Source organism: Zonotrichia leucophrys, chromosome 27 (assembly GCF_028769735.1).
Source record: "Zonotrichia leucophrys gambelii isolate GWCS_2022_RI chromosome 27, RI_Zleu_2.0, whole genome shotgun sequence".
Lineage (NCBI taxonomy): Eukaryota > Metazoa > Chordata > Aves > Passeriformes > Passerellidae > Zonotrichia > Zonotrichia leucophrys.
In genome coordinates this window covers 2,168,651-2,181,057 of record NC_088196.1, presented here as the reverse complement: position 1 = coordinate 2,181,057, position 12,407 = coordinate 2,168,651, and the positions used below count along the sequence as shown (strand labels likewise).

Genomic DNA, 12,407 nt, shown 5'->3' with positions numbered 1-12,407 from the left:
AAAGCACAGATACAGCATAGCACTGGTGTAAAGAGGAGCCCTACCAGCAGGGACTGATCTGAAGCAGGACAATGTTCCCAGTTGTGCATCCCTGACCGAGTGCTGATTGTACCTCCTCTGTGGAGTGACGTAAGGCAATACATTTACTCTTTGCCTTTCCACCATGGTTTGTGCCTGTTCCATCTGCCCAACTGTGTCGACTGAAACACCTGGAATAGAAGGGAACTTAAACATTTCTTTGTTTGCAACACTCCACCCAGCCCACAAAGCATGGGCAAGAATGGCCCCCACCAAAACAAGTGGCTCAAAGTCCTGAGCAACCTTGCCTTGAACATTTCCAGGAATGAGAAATCTACAATTTCTCTAGGAAACTTGTTCCAATGCCTGATCACCCTCAGTGTCAGGGTATCTTTGTCAGCTTCAAAGGAAAAGGCACAAGGAAAACCCATAGGAGTGAGTCCTATTCTCTGCTCTTCCACTGTACTCCTTAGGAGACTGGAAGTGTTGTCACAGAATGAAGGAGAAATCAGAGGACGAGATTTGAATGCAAAAACTTTATTGAGTATAAAGAAGAAAAATGGGTACATCAGAGAAAGCACCAGGAACAGCTACAAAGATGAAGTGGGGGTGTCCAGAGGCCTGGCCAGCAGATAGAGGAGGGGAAGGGAGGGGCCACTAAGGTGACATTGGCTAGTGTCAACATAAAAGGAAGGGAAGAAAGAAGAGAGAGCAGAAGAGGGAACTAATAGCTAAAAAGTCTAAAGCCAATGTCCCAAACTTTTGTCTTCATTCCAACCCCATATTCCGAGGTCTTGGAGGGTCTTGCCTGAGGACGTTGGCGGCAGCAGCATCTTTAGCAGGGACGACAGCATCTGCTGCCACCACAGCAGTTGGTGATGCAGGAGATGTCAAAGCTCCCAGAGCTGATGGGCACTCCCTCACAGCTCAGGATGCTGCCAACAGCAGCAGAGGTGGAGGATCCCACGGCGGTGTTCTGTGGGGAGGAGCTGAGGATGGGCCCAGGCAGGGTCACCAGCACAGCAGGCGGCTGAATGACAACGTGGGAGCTCTGGCACTGCCTGACACAGCACTCAGTGCAGCTGCTGGCCAGCGGGCAGGGCCCACAGGACTGGCAGCAAGGCTCGCAGGGCCGGCACTGCTGGCACTTCTCAGAGCAGGACATGTCTGGAGCCTGGCGCTGCACCTGGCACAGAGGGCAGGGAGGAAGCAGAGCACACGCACACCTCAGACACAGCCCGCAAGGCACCACCAGCAGCACAAGGCCCCTGCTGCCTGCACAGCTCCAGCCTGGCCAGCCCCAACCTGGGCATCCTTTGCCTCAGCCCAGCACGCTCCTTCCCAGCTCAGCCAGGCCCAGCTCTGCTCCTGCCTAAGCTGCAGCAAAATCAGCCCCTCAGCCCAGCCTCAGCCTCTGGCCAGAACACACGCTCTGCCCTCTGCCCACACCAGCACCAGTGCAGAACAGCCCCACAAGAACAAGGAGCAGCAACAAGGGCCAGAAAACTCAATGCTGCGTTGGAGAGGGTGGAGGAGAAAGGGGCTTCCAACTCACCTGGTTCCCAAGGAGCAGGAGGTGACAGAAGTGGTTGAGAGACCCCCCAGTTGGGCTGCCTTTTATCCTGGCCCCACAGTGCCTCAGGGCCACAGTCCATGCTGCGTAAGTGACAATTTTCTTTCATGATCTCAATGAACAGAAACATGTCCCAGAAGGTTATGGCATGAGTCGCTGCTTCCCTTTACCATGACTTTGCATTTCCTGGCCTACATCATTCCCATTCCCTCACAGACACTTCTGAGTGATGGCATGTGAGATTCCATGTGTCCTGGGGGCAAGGATGTGTCAGTAAGGACAGAAGACATGAACTATGTGCACAATGGATCCCAAGGAGGCATGTGATAGCAGCCTGCGGCATTCTGCTGGAGTTTTGTAATGCTGCAAGATTTTTGATATCGTTGCTGACTGGATGGGTCCCATCTGCCCCCAGCCCTCCAGTCTCTGTCTCTGCATCCAATGCCTCCTCTGACTTTGTGGCCTGCACCCTCACTGAAACCTCTTTGCTCTCTTCATCATCCTGCACAATCCTTGAGAGCCCTGTAGCACTGCTGTCTGACCTTCTGCCCTGCTTGGTGTTTCCAGACCACACTGACTTTTGTCCTTAGCCAGGAGCTATGGGAAAATGTTTCTGTCAAAGAGAATGAGGCATGTGGGAAAAACAGTTTGACCATGTCTGGGTGGTGGAAGTAAGGAGGTTGGAAAAGACAGTCGAAAAGAACAGCATTTCATTCTGATAGGAGTAGTATCACATAACAGCACAGCCTTGGAGAAGTACATTAAGGATTGAACTTAGGCAAACAGAAGTCATGCAAATGGCAAGTAGGGTGGCAGCTCAGTCCTTGAAATCTGACAGAATAGAAGTTCTGCTAAACAACAATATTGGCCTGACTCGAATGTGGCAGTGGAGCATCAGGTACCCAAGAAGGACATCAGGCTTCCGGACAGACCCTCAAGAAGTATAGAAGGACATCTGACAAGGATGGCAACTATGTAAAATAACTCAAGTGTGTTGGGCTAGCTAATGAATATGAATATGTAATCACTGCATATGATAAAAAAATCTCATTAACTGAATGCCTGGTGCATTTTGCATTATTCAGAGGGTGGTGGCGGGGCCACATGGCCAATGGCAAAAACCTGGTGAGGAACTTGCCCATGCAAATCGTGGATGAATAGGCTTCTCAGCACTCCTCTAGGAATCTTTGAACTAGTGGAATGTTTTGGCAATGGTACCTAGAAGCAGCAGTTCTTCTAGTCAGAGAAGAGGAGGAAGTGAGGACATGCAAGGGAAAGCAACATGGTGGCACCAAGGTCAGTGGAAAAAAGAGGGAGAGGAAGTGCTTCAAGTGGTGGAGCCATGATTCTTCTGCAAGACGTGGTGAGGACGATGGTGAAACAAACTGTCCCCCTGTAATCCATGAAGTCCATGGTGGATGCAAAGATCCACTGGAGCTCATGGGAAAAGGGCTCAGGCTGGAGCAGGTGTATGCTGGGGAAAGCTGTGATCCAGTGAGAGACCAAATACAGTGAGAGGGCTCCTGCTTCCAGAGAGAGAGGGAGAGAGCCCTTGCTTCCAAACTAGAGCAGCCTATCCTTAAAGAGACTGCACCCCATGGCTGAGTGTCCCATGCCATAGCAGTTTGGGGAAGACTATTTACCCAGGGGAGGGACCCCATAGCATAGCAGAGAAAAGACTCCTCTCCCTGAGCAAACAGAATATCTTGAGTTAGGAACTGAGCAAAACCCGAATGCCCTGCCTCCCTTCACTGTCAGTGAGAAAGAGGGAGGGGCTGTGAGTGAAAAAAAGGTGGTTTAAAGACTTACCTCTCATCATCCTCCTCTGATTCTGTTAATAATAAATTTACTTTAAACCTTTAAATTTGAACCTGTTTTGCCCTTGGAGTATTTTTCTCCCAGTCCTCACGTAACTCATGAGCCCCTTGTTAATTATTTTCCCCTCTCCTCTGCCCAACTATAGCAGAAGAGGATGAGCCAATGAATTTTGTCAGTGCCTGGCATTTGGGCAGTATCAAACCACAACATATTTGGAAATAAGTAGTAGACAATCAAAAAGGGGCATGGTAAAAAAAATCCCCACTTGGTTGCATTTTGCGACATTGGAGGAAGATTGGCAGTTCCTGGATGAACCAGCAAAGGACCCCAGAGAAAAGCAGTTCCCAATCAGCTCTTTGGTGTGGCTGATAGAATGCTAATCATGAAACCCCTCAGCCCTGCCTGTCTGGACAGAAGCTGGGATGAACATTAAATGTGAGGACAGTTGGAAGAGAAGAGGTTGTGGGCTTTCCCCAGCCCTCCCTGGTTTCCATTCCCTGCCATCTTCACCCTGAGAGTCATTTCAGTGGAGTAGCCAGGGATGTGTTTGACAGCTGCCACGTAAAGGGCAGAAAGTCAAATCCACTGTAGGGAGTTCCACCCTCTACTTCTCTATGTTTTCTCCTGAGCTCCCTGGAAGAACATGCCACAGATGAAAAGAGAATCAGAGGCCAAGGCTTGGATGCAAAACAACTTTATTGAGACTAAAGAAGAAAAGGAGGAGGCTCACAGAAGGCATCTGGAGCAGCCACTACGGTGCAGTGGGGGTGTCCATCTGCCTGGCCTCCAGAGATAGGGAGGAAGAGAAGTAAAGAGGTCCCACTAGGCTGACATTGCATGGTGGTGACAGGAAAGGAATGCAAAAGAAAGGGAAGAGAAGCGTAGAAGGCAAAAGTAAGCTAACAGCATAGATTTAACGTTCCAAAACTTCCATCATCATTCCAGCACCAGGTTCTGAGGTCTTGGAGGTTGTTCCTTAAGGATGTCACCATCAGCTTTAGCAGGGACGACAACAGCTGTTGCCATAGCAGTTGGTGATGCAGGAGATGTCAAAGCCCCCAGAGCTGATGGGCACTCCCTCACAGCTCAGGATGCTGCCAACAGCAGCAGAGGTGGAGGATCCCACGGCGGTGTTCTGTGGGGAGGAGCTGAGGATGGGCCCAGGCAGGGTCACCAGCACAGCAGGCGGCTGAATAACAACGTGGGAGCTCTGGCACTGCCTGACACAGCACTCAGTGCAGCTGCTGGCCAGCGGGCAGGGCCCACAGGGCTGGCAGCAAGGGTCACAGGGCTTGCAGCAAGACATGGCTCGGGCTGACAGGTGTACCTAAGATGGAACGAAGGGAGAAGCACAAAGTGAGGACTCTTGAGAAACAGCACTGCTCCCAAACAGCCTGGAAGCATGAGAACTCCTGGCCCACACTGCAGTGCCCAGCTAAAAGCCCAGGAGCCACCTGAGCCAAGTCCCAGCCTCTCTCTGTCTGCACAAGACCTTCTCTCCCCTGCCCTCTCCCAGCACAAGCAGCTCCCAGCCCTGGGCTCTTGTAGCCCCTCTCAGCTGAGACCTCCAGCCAGGCAAGAGCTGCTCTTGAAGCAGCAGAAGGAGGAGAAGAGGCTTTGCACTCACCTGATTCCTGAAGAGGAGGAGGAGGTGTGAGAAGTGGATGCGAGAGCAGAGACTTGGGCTGCCTTTTATAGCAGTCCTGCCCTGCCTCAGGCCCACAGGCACCTTAGTGGAAGTCATAATTTTCTGACCAGCTCATTTCGAATGCGCACCATCATAGTTAATGGTAGGGGCTGTATCCTGATTTCCTGCATTTCTGCCTTTTCATTTCCTGGCTTCTGCTGTGTGCGTTCCTATCTGAAGTCTTCTTTTGGGCTGGGATGAGGGGCACAAGAATTTCCGGGCTATAAACACGTCAGAGTGGGCAGAATGCTTGGATCATGGTCTGATGGCATTCCATGCAGGCACGTGTTGCATTTTGATTCCTCCCTCCTAGGTCAGCATAATTGGTTGACAATCCATGCCTGTTTCTCCGCCTCATTCCTGCCCTTTTCTTGTGCTGTATTTTGTTTCTTTCCTGTCACCACAGCAAGGACATTTCTTCCAGAAAAGTGCTGCCCTACCTCCCCTAGGGCCCCTTCTCCAGCTGTATGCTGGTCTTTCTCACCACATGTTCTTACCAACAATCCTTGGGTGTTATTACCATCTGTGCTGGGTTGACCTTGGCTGGACAGCCAGTCCCCTGCAGCCACTCTATGATTCTCCATTCTGAGGTGAACAGGGTTGGGAAAATAAGAAGGAAAACGACTAGAATATTAAGATTTGAATGTTTGCTAAAACATACTTAAAAGATTGTGCATGCAGTATTAAACTGGAAGAAAACCCCACTTCTTATGCTCTACTTGAAATCAGAAAGTTCAATCCGGCCACTTCCCAGGAAGCAGGGCGTGAGCACATGTAGTAGTGTTATTTGAAGGTAAACATTGCAAATTACAAATGCCCACCCTTGTGACTCCTTTCCTTAGCTGTTGTGTCTGAGCTCGTGTCATATGGCACAGAATATCCTTTTTACTCAGTTTGGGTCAAGTTGTTTGAGTTTTGTCCACTCCCCTCATGATCTTGCCACCTCCCAGCTCCTGATGGGGAAGGGAATGTTGGAGAGACTGTGCTGTTGCTGTGTGAGCGGTGATCAGCAGAAGCCAAAGGACTGGAGTGTTACCAGCACCTCTGTAACACCCAGTGCACAGCACAGCCCTGCCAGGGCTGCTGTGGGGAACATGAACTCCATCTCTGCCAGACCCAACACACCCACAAGCCTTGTCTGGCCCCAGGGGTGTCCATCCCTCTGTGTTTGAGACATACACATCAGCCCTTATCCCCTAGACTTGTCCACTGGGATGAGACACAGTCTCATCCTGCCCAGGCCAATGCTACCACTCAGACTGGTGAAGTGGGTGCCAAGACCTTGCAACAAATGCATGGATGGAATTGAAGGGATCAGGATACAGATACTGCCTTGCTCTGAGATGTAGCATAGATGTTCTGGGTGGTACAGGGACAGTCAAAGAGCTGTGAACTCTCTTTAGTGTTCAAGCACCAGGATGTCCATATCTCCCAAAAATGGTGTTCCCAGCAACAATGTCCAGCAAAGCAGCAATGTGTCATTCAGAACCAAAATGCCAAAAACACAGCTTCTCTTCCATGGGGGAGGTCAGGAAAATTCCCTCTTTGCTGCAAGACCACTCATATAATTTTTCTATAGTTTATGGAAAGCTACATTCATCCCTGTCTTAAGCCTGGACCACTGTGTGGCTGTTAGAAATTTTATTCATCCAATTGTTTTTCACACCGTAATGGATCTTCACTCTTGTGTTGAAGTGGCAAAGTTTGGCAGTGAGGAAAAAGGCTGCAGGAATGGGCTTTGGGACAACATTCCAGCAGGTCCCACCATGTCTGACAGTCAGCTCCGACTATGTCCAAAAAATCTCCATAAATGATACCTTCTGCTGTTTTATCCTCCGTTTGAAGAAGCAGAATCTGTGCAGAAACCACACTGATGTTTAGAAAGACATGGAGGCCCTCTCACAGACATATTTGAGCGCTGGTCAAAGAGGAGCCTTGCCAGGAAGGACTGAGACTACAGGGGGGGATGTTCCCACTTGTGCATCTCTGCCCAAGCATTGCTTCAACCTCCTCCAGGGAGTGAGGTATGGAAATAAATTTACTCTTTGCCTTTCCACCATGGCTTTTGGGTGTTCATTCTGCACAATTCTGTCAACTCAAGGGAACCTAAATAACATTTAATTTCATTTTCAAATCCACAGCAAACAAACCAAGTGGCTCAAAGTCCTGAGCAACCATGCCTGAACATTTCCAGGAATCCAGGAATGAGAAATCTACACATTCTCCAGGCAACTTGTTCCAATGCCTCATCACCCTCACTGTCCATAGATGTCTTTGTCAGCTTGATGGGAAAGGGCACAAGGAAAATCCATAAGAGCGAGTCCCACTCTCTGCTTTTCCACTGTACTTCTGGGGAGTCTGGAAGAGTTGTCACAAAATGAAGGAGAAATCAGAGGCCGAGGTTTGAATGCAAAAAACTTTATTGAGACTAAAGAAGAAAAGCAGGTATGTAGGGGACAGCACCAGGAGCAACTGCAAATATGCAGTGGGGGTGTGCAGAGGCCTGGCTGGCAGATAGAGAGAGGAAGGGATGGGGGAAGACAGTTCCACTAGGCTGGCATTGGGTAGTGGTGAAAGGAAGGGAAAGGAAAGGAAGGGAGGAGAGAGGACAAGATGGAATTAATAGCAAAAAAATCTAAAATCAAAGTTCCAAAATTCTGTCTTCATTCCAGCGCCATATTCTGAAGCCTTGGAGGTTGTTGGCCAAGGACGTTGGCAGCAGCACCTTTAGCAGGGACGACAGCATCTGCTGCCACCACAGCAGTTGGTGATGCAGGAGATGTCAAAGCTCCCAGAGCTGATGGGCACTCCCTCACAGCTCAGGATGCTGCCAACAGCAGCAGAGGTGGAGGATCCCACGGCGGTGTTCTGTGGGGAGGAGCTGAGGATGGGCCCAGGCAGGGTCACCAGCACAGCAGGCGGCTGAATAACAACGTGGGAGCTCTGGCACTGCCTGACACAGCACTCAGTGCAGCTGCTGGCCAGCGGGCAGGGCCCACAGGGCTGGCAGCAAGGGTCACAGGGCTTGCAGCAGGACATGGCTCAAGGTCACAGGTGCACCTAGAATGGAAGACAGGGAGAGGGACAAAGTGAAGACATATGAGAAGCAGCACTGCACCCAAACACCCTGCAGCCAAGGCACCTCCTGGCCCCCAGTGCAGTGCCCAGCTCAAAGCCCAGAAGCCACCTGAGCCAAGTCCCAGCCTCTCTCTGCCTGCACAAGACCTTCTCTCCCCTGCCCTCTCCCAGCACAAGCAGCTCCCAGCCCTGCGCTATGAGAGCCCCTCTCAGCTGAGACCTCCAGCCAGGACAGATCTCATCTTCAAGGAGGAGATGTAGAGAACATGCTTCCCACTCACCTGATTCCTGAAGAGGAGGTGAGAGAAGTGGATGAGAGAACAGAGACTTGGGCTGCCTTTTATAGCAGTCCTGCTTTGCCTCAGGCCCAGAGGCACCTTAGTGGAAGTCATAATTTTCTGACTAGCTCATGTCAAATGTGAACCATCCCAGCTAATGGTAGGGGCTGTGGTCTGATTTCCTGCATTGCTGCCCTTTTTATTTCCTGTCTAATTCCATCTGAATTCCTATCTGAAGACTTTTGTAAGTGCTGGGATGAGAGTCCCAAATATTTCCAGGATACAGACATGCCAGCTCAGGAAGAAGGTTCAGATGGTGGCATTCCATGTGATCTGTTGATGTGAACCTGTGCCAAAAACTCTGTGTGGATTTTTGTACTAGAATTGTCAGGAATGTACACTGCTCTCATTCCTGCATGCTCAGGACTGACATGTGAGGGTACATTCAGCATCCTTCTCTGTTTGTCTCCCTGACTCTGACAGTCAGTCATTGCTGCACTGACCACATTGATGCACAAACATTGCTCACAGGAAAATTCAGCTGGTCTCATTTGCCTCATCCTCTTACTGTGCAGTCTCTGTTGGTCACCTGTGAACATCAGCAGTGTGTCTGTGACCTGGTCTTTCCTCGGTATACCTGAGTCCTCTCCCACCAGAGTTCCTCCCTACATGTCTTCAGCAGAGTTCTGAGTTGATGGTATTTTTATGGCCTTTTATGAATATATAGAGTTTTTCTTGGCTCCATGCAGCCACGCATGAGCACATGAGTCAGTCTGTGTGTGTGTGTATGTGCATTTGTATGTGTGTAAACCTCATCACGAGGGCACATGAAGATTCCCTCAGTCAGCCCTGCCCTTGATGTGTCCTTCAGCATCACAGAGTAGCCAGGTATCTTTGCCAGAAGAAGCCAATCTACAACTGAATGGTGCTTGCAGGGAAGTACCTGACATAGAACTGAAACACAGCCTCTGTCTCCTTCCTCCTCCATTTCTTGCTATATGTTCAAAGAATGTCTTCCCACCTCTGCAGATTTTCATTCCTTAATTGAAAATTAAGGGATAAAAGGGACAATATCCAGCACTGGGGTGCCTGGCCAGCTGCCAGAAGCACATTGTTAGCTTAAAACAATTTTCATATATACTTTTTCACTAAATTCGTTACATACATATTCATGAGGGTTATACATATTCAAACATTCTTGTGAGGTCTTTTACATGTTCTGGGAACTCTTTAGCTTTGTTCGACCCTTGATGTGTCATGCAATAGTGTAGATTTGATTTTTGGGAGTCATGTATGTAATTTCCTCACAATGTATATGCCATTTTCTCACAATGTGTATGCCATTTCCTCACAACAACAAACAGAGAATTATTGATCACCATACAGTCAATGGCAGGAGTCTTTTTCGCATCCCTTCTTTTAGTGTTATCTATATGGTTCCTTCTATGTTATCTAATCATACAGACAGTTTTAGCTATTTCCATAAACTTATCTGAATTTTGTCACTATTGTCAGCTAGTTACAAAGATAAAAACGTTCTGCAAGAGTTAATATTACATAGTCTCTATTTTAATATTTTGTGAAAACTAAAACTATAATATATTTATCACACTAATATAATATAAATTACACATGGCCAGAACATTGGCCACAAAAGCTTACAAATTCTACTATATCCAAAACCAGTTAAAAGTGATAACAATTTTTTCTACATCAAAATTGTTGTGATTAATAATAATCTGCAAAAGCTAATACGTAACAGCAAAAGCCAACAACTCTCCAGTTATTTATAAAATACCTAATTCTCCAAGGCTACGTTGTTCCATTAATTTGGTAAGAGGAATATGCTGTTCTGTTCTGCTGTTCTTATCAGACATTTAAAAATTTGGCCTCGATTTCAGGGCCTCATGGCCTCAGGGAGTAGCGGGGAACTCCAGCGTTAGCTGGCATCACCGCACAGGGAAACCACCCACTGTCTCTCCTCTTGAAGGGTTTTCATTAAAAGCAAGCTTCCTGGCACAGTGGTTTGGCCTTTGGTAGATGCAGCCTTTCATCTGCAGAAGCTGCAACTCCCTGCTCTGACTCCTGCCAAGTTCAGCTGTTTGCTATCAGTGTTCCCAGGCAATCTGCAGCTTCCCTTTCCCCAGAGGCTTACATTCCTGGAAAGGCAGGAATGTACCACATCTGAACCCAGTCTCTAAGCCAATTCCTTCACTCCTTTTAACCTTGAGAATTTTAGAATCCTGATATTTCCCTCTCCTTAACGAAGGCAAGGTGCCACCCCAAGTGTGCTCAACTTGATTGGCAGATGCTGGTCCCAAATTCTGCATCACCTCAGCCCTACATGTCTGGACAGCAGCTGGGTCCTGCCAGGTGCTGAAGGACTCTATGAGGTACCTGTGTCATCTGCCTTTGACCACATGTGCTGCTCATGGGCCCTGGACTGGGTAATGCAGGGGAGGAGAAGGAAGAGATGAGGCTGTGGGCTGGTCCCAGGCATTGCTGTTTCCCTTCCCCATTCCTGCCACCCTTTGGAGCCATGTTTTCGTGTTTGTCATTGGCTGTGGAGTAGCCAGGGATGTTCTTCATCAAGTCCAATGGGAAAGGAAGAAAGGAAAAGCCACTACAGGGAGTCCCACGTGCTCCCCATCCACGTTTACCCTGTGCAGACTATAATATTTTCCATAAGAAAAAAATGAAGATATGGAGGCCAAGGCTTGGATGCAAAACAACTTTATTGAGCGTAAAGTGGAAAAGGAGGTGGCTCACAGAGGCCAAGAGGAGCAGCCACTAAGATGCAGTGGAGCTCATGCAGGGTGTGCACCTGCCTGCCCTGCAGAGGGAGGGAGGGCAACATGTCCACACTTGTCTGGCCTGGGGAGACACAGACAGTGAATAAAAGAGAGGGGAGAGTAGAAGAAGGAAAGAAAAGCCTGCAGCGCTAAATACAATCTCCCAAAGCCCCATCTGTGCCCAGAATGAGGTTCAGAGGTCTTTGGAGGTGCCGAGGATGTTGCCAGCAGATTTAGCAGGGACGGCACCTGCTGCCACCATAGCAGTTGGTGATGCAGGAGATGTCAAAGCCCCCAGAGCTGATGGGCACTCCGCCACAGCTGAGGATGTTGCCAACAGCAGCAGAGGTGGAGGATCCCACGGCGGTGTTCTGGGGGAAGGAGCTGAGGATGGGCCCGGGCAGGGTCACCAGCACAGGGGAGGGTTCAATGACAACGTGGGAGCTCTGGCACTGCCTGACACAGCACTCATTGCAGCTGCTGGCCAGCGGGCAGGGCCCACAGGGCTGGCAGCAAGGGTCACAGGGCTTGCAGCAGGACATGGCTCGGGCTGAAAGGTGCACCTAGAATGGAAGACAGGGAGAGGGACAAAGTGAGGACACGTGAGAAGCAGCACTGCACCCAAACAGCCTAGAAGCATGAGAACTCCTGGCCCCCATTGCAGTGCCCAGCTCAAAGCCCAGGAGCCACCTGAGCCAAGTCTCAACCTCTCTCTGTCTGCATGAGACCTTCTCTCTCCTGCCCTGTCTTGGCACAAGCAGCTCCCAGTCCTGCACTATGACAATCCCATCTCAGCTGAGACCTCCAGCCAGGCAAGAGCTGCTCTTGAAGCAGCAGAAGAAGGAGAAGAGGTTTCCCACTCACCTGATTCCTGAAGAGGAGGAGGTGAGAGAAGTGGATGCGAGAGCAGAGACTTGGGCTGCCTTTTATAGCAGTCCTGCTTTGCCTCAGGCCCAGAGGCTCCTTTGTGGAAGTCATAATTTTCTGACCAGGTCATGTCAAATATGCACCATCCCAGTTAATGGTAGGGCTGTGTCCTGGTTTCCTGCACTGCATCCTTTTCATTTCCTGGCACATGCCATATTCTTTCCCCCTTGAGGGCTTTTCCAAGTGCTGGGAGGACAAGCCCAAGGATTTCCGGGAGGTAAACACATCCACACCTG

General features: G+C 49.5%; 3 pseudogenes; all 3 read right to left on the bottom strand.

Moving 5' to 3' along the window:
- Positions 1–4,406: 4,406 nt before the first annotated feature.
- LOC135458588 (feather keratin Cos2-2-like) lies at positions 4,407–5,172 on the bottom strand (annotated as a pseudogene).
- Positions 5,173–7,823: 2,651 nt separating this feature from the next.
- Positions 7,824–8,943, bottom strand: LOC135458294 (feather keratin Cos2-2-like; annotated as a pseudogene).
- Positions 8,944–11,477: 2,534 nt separating this feature from the next.
- LOC135458360 (feather keratin Cos1-2-like) lies at positions 11,478–12,241 on the bottom strand (annotated as a pseudogene).
- Between the last annotated feature and the right edge of the window lie 166 nt (positions 12,242–12,407).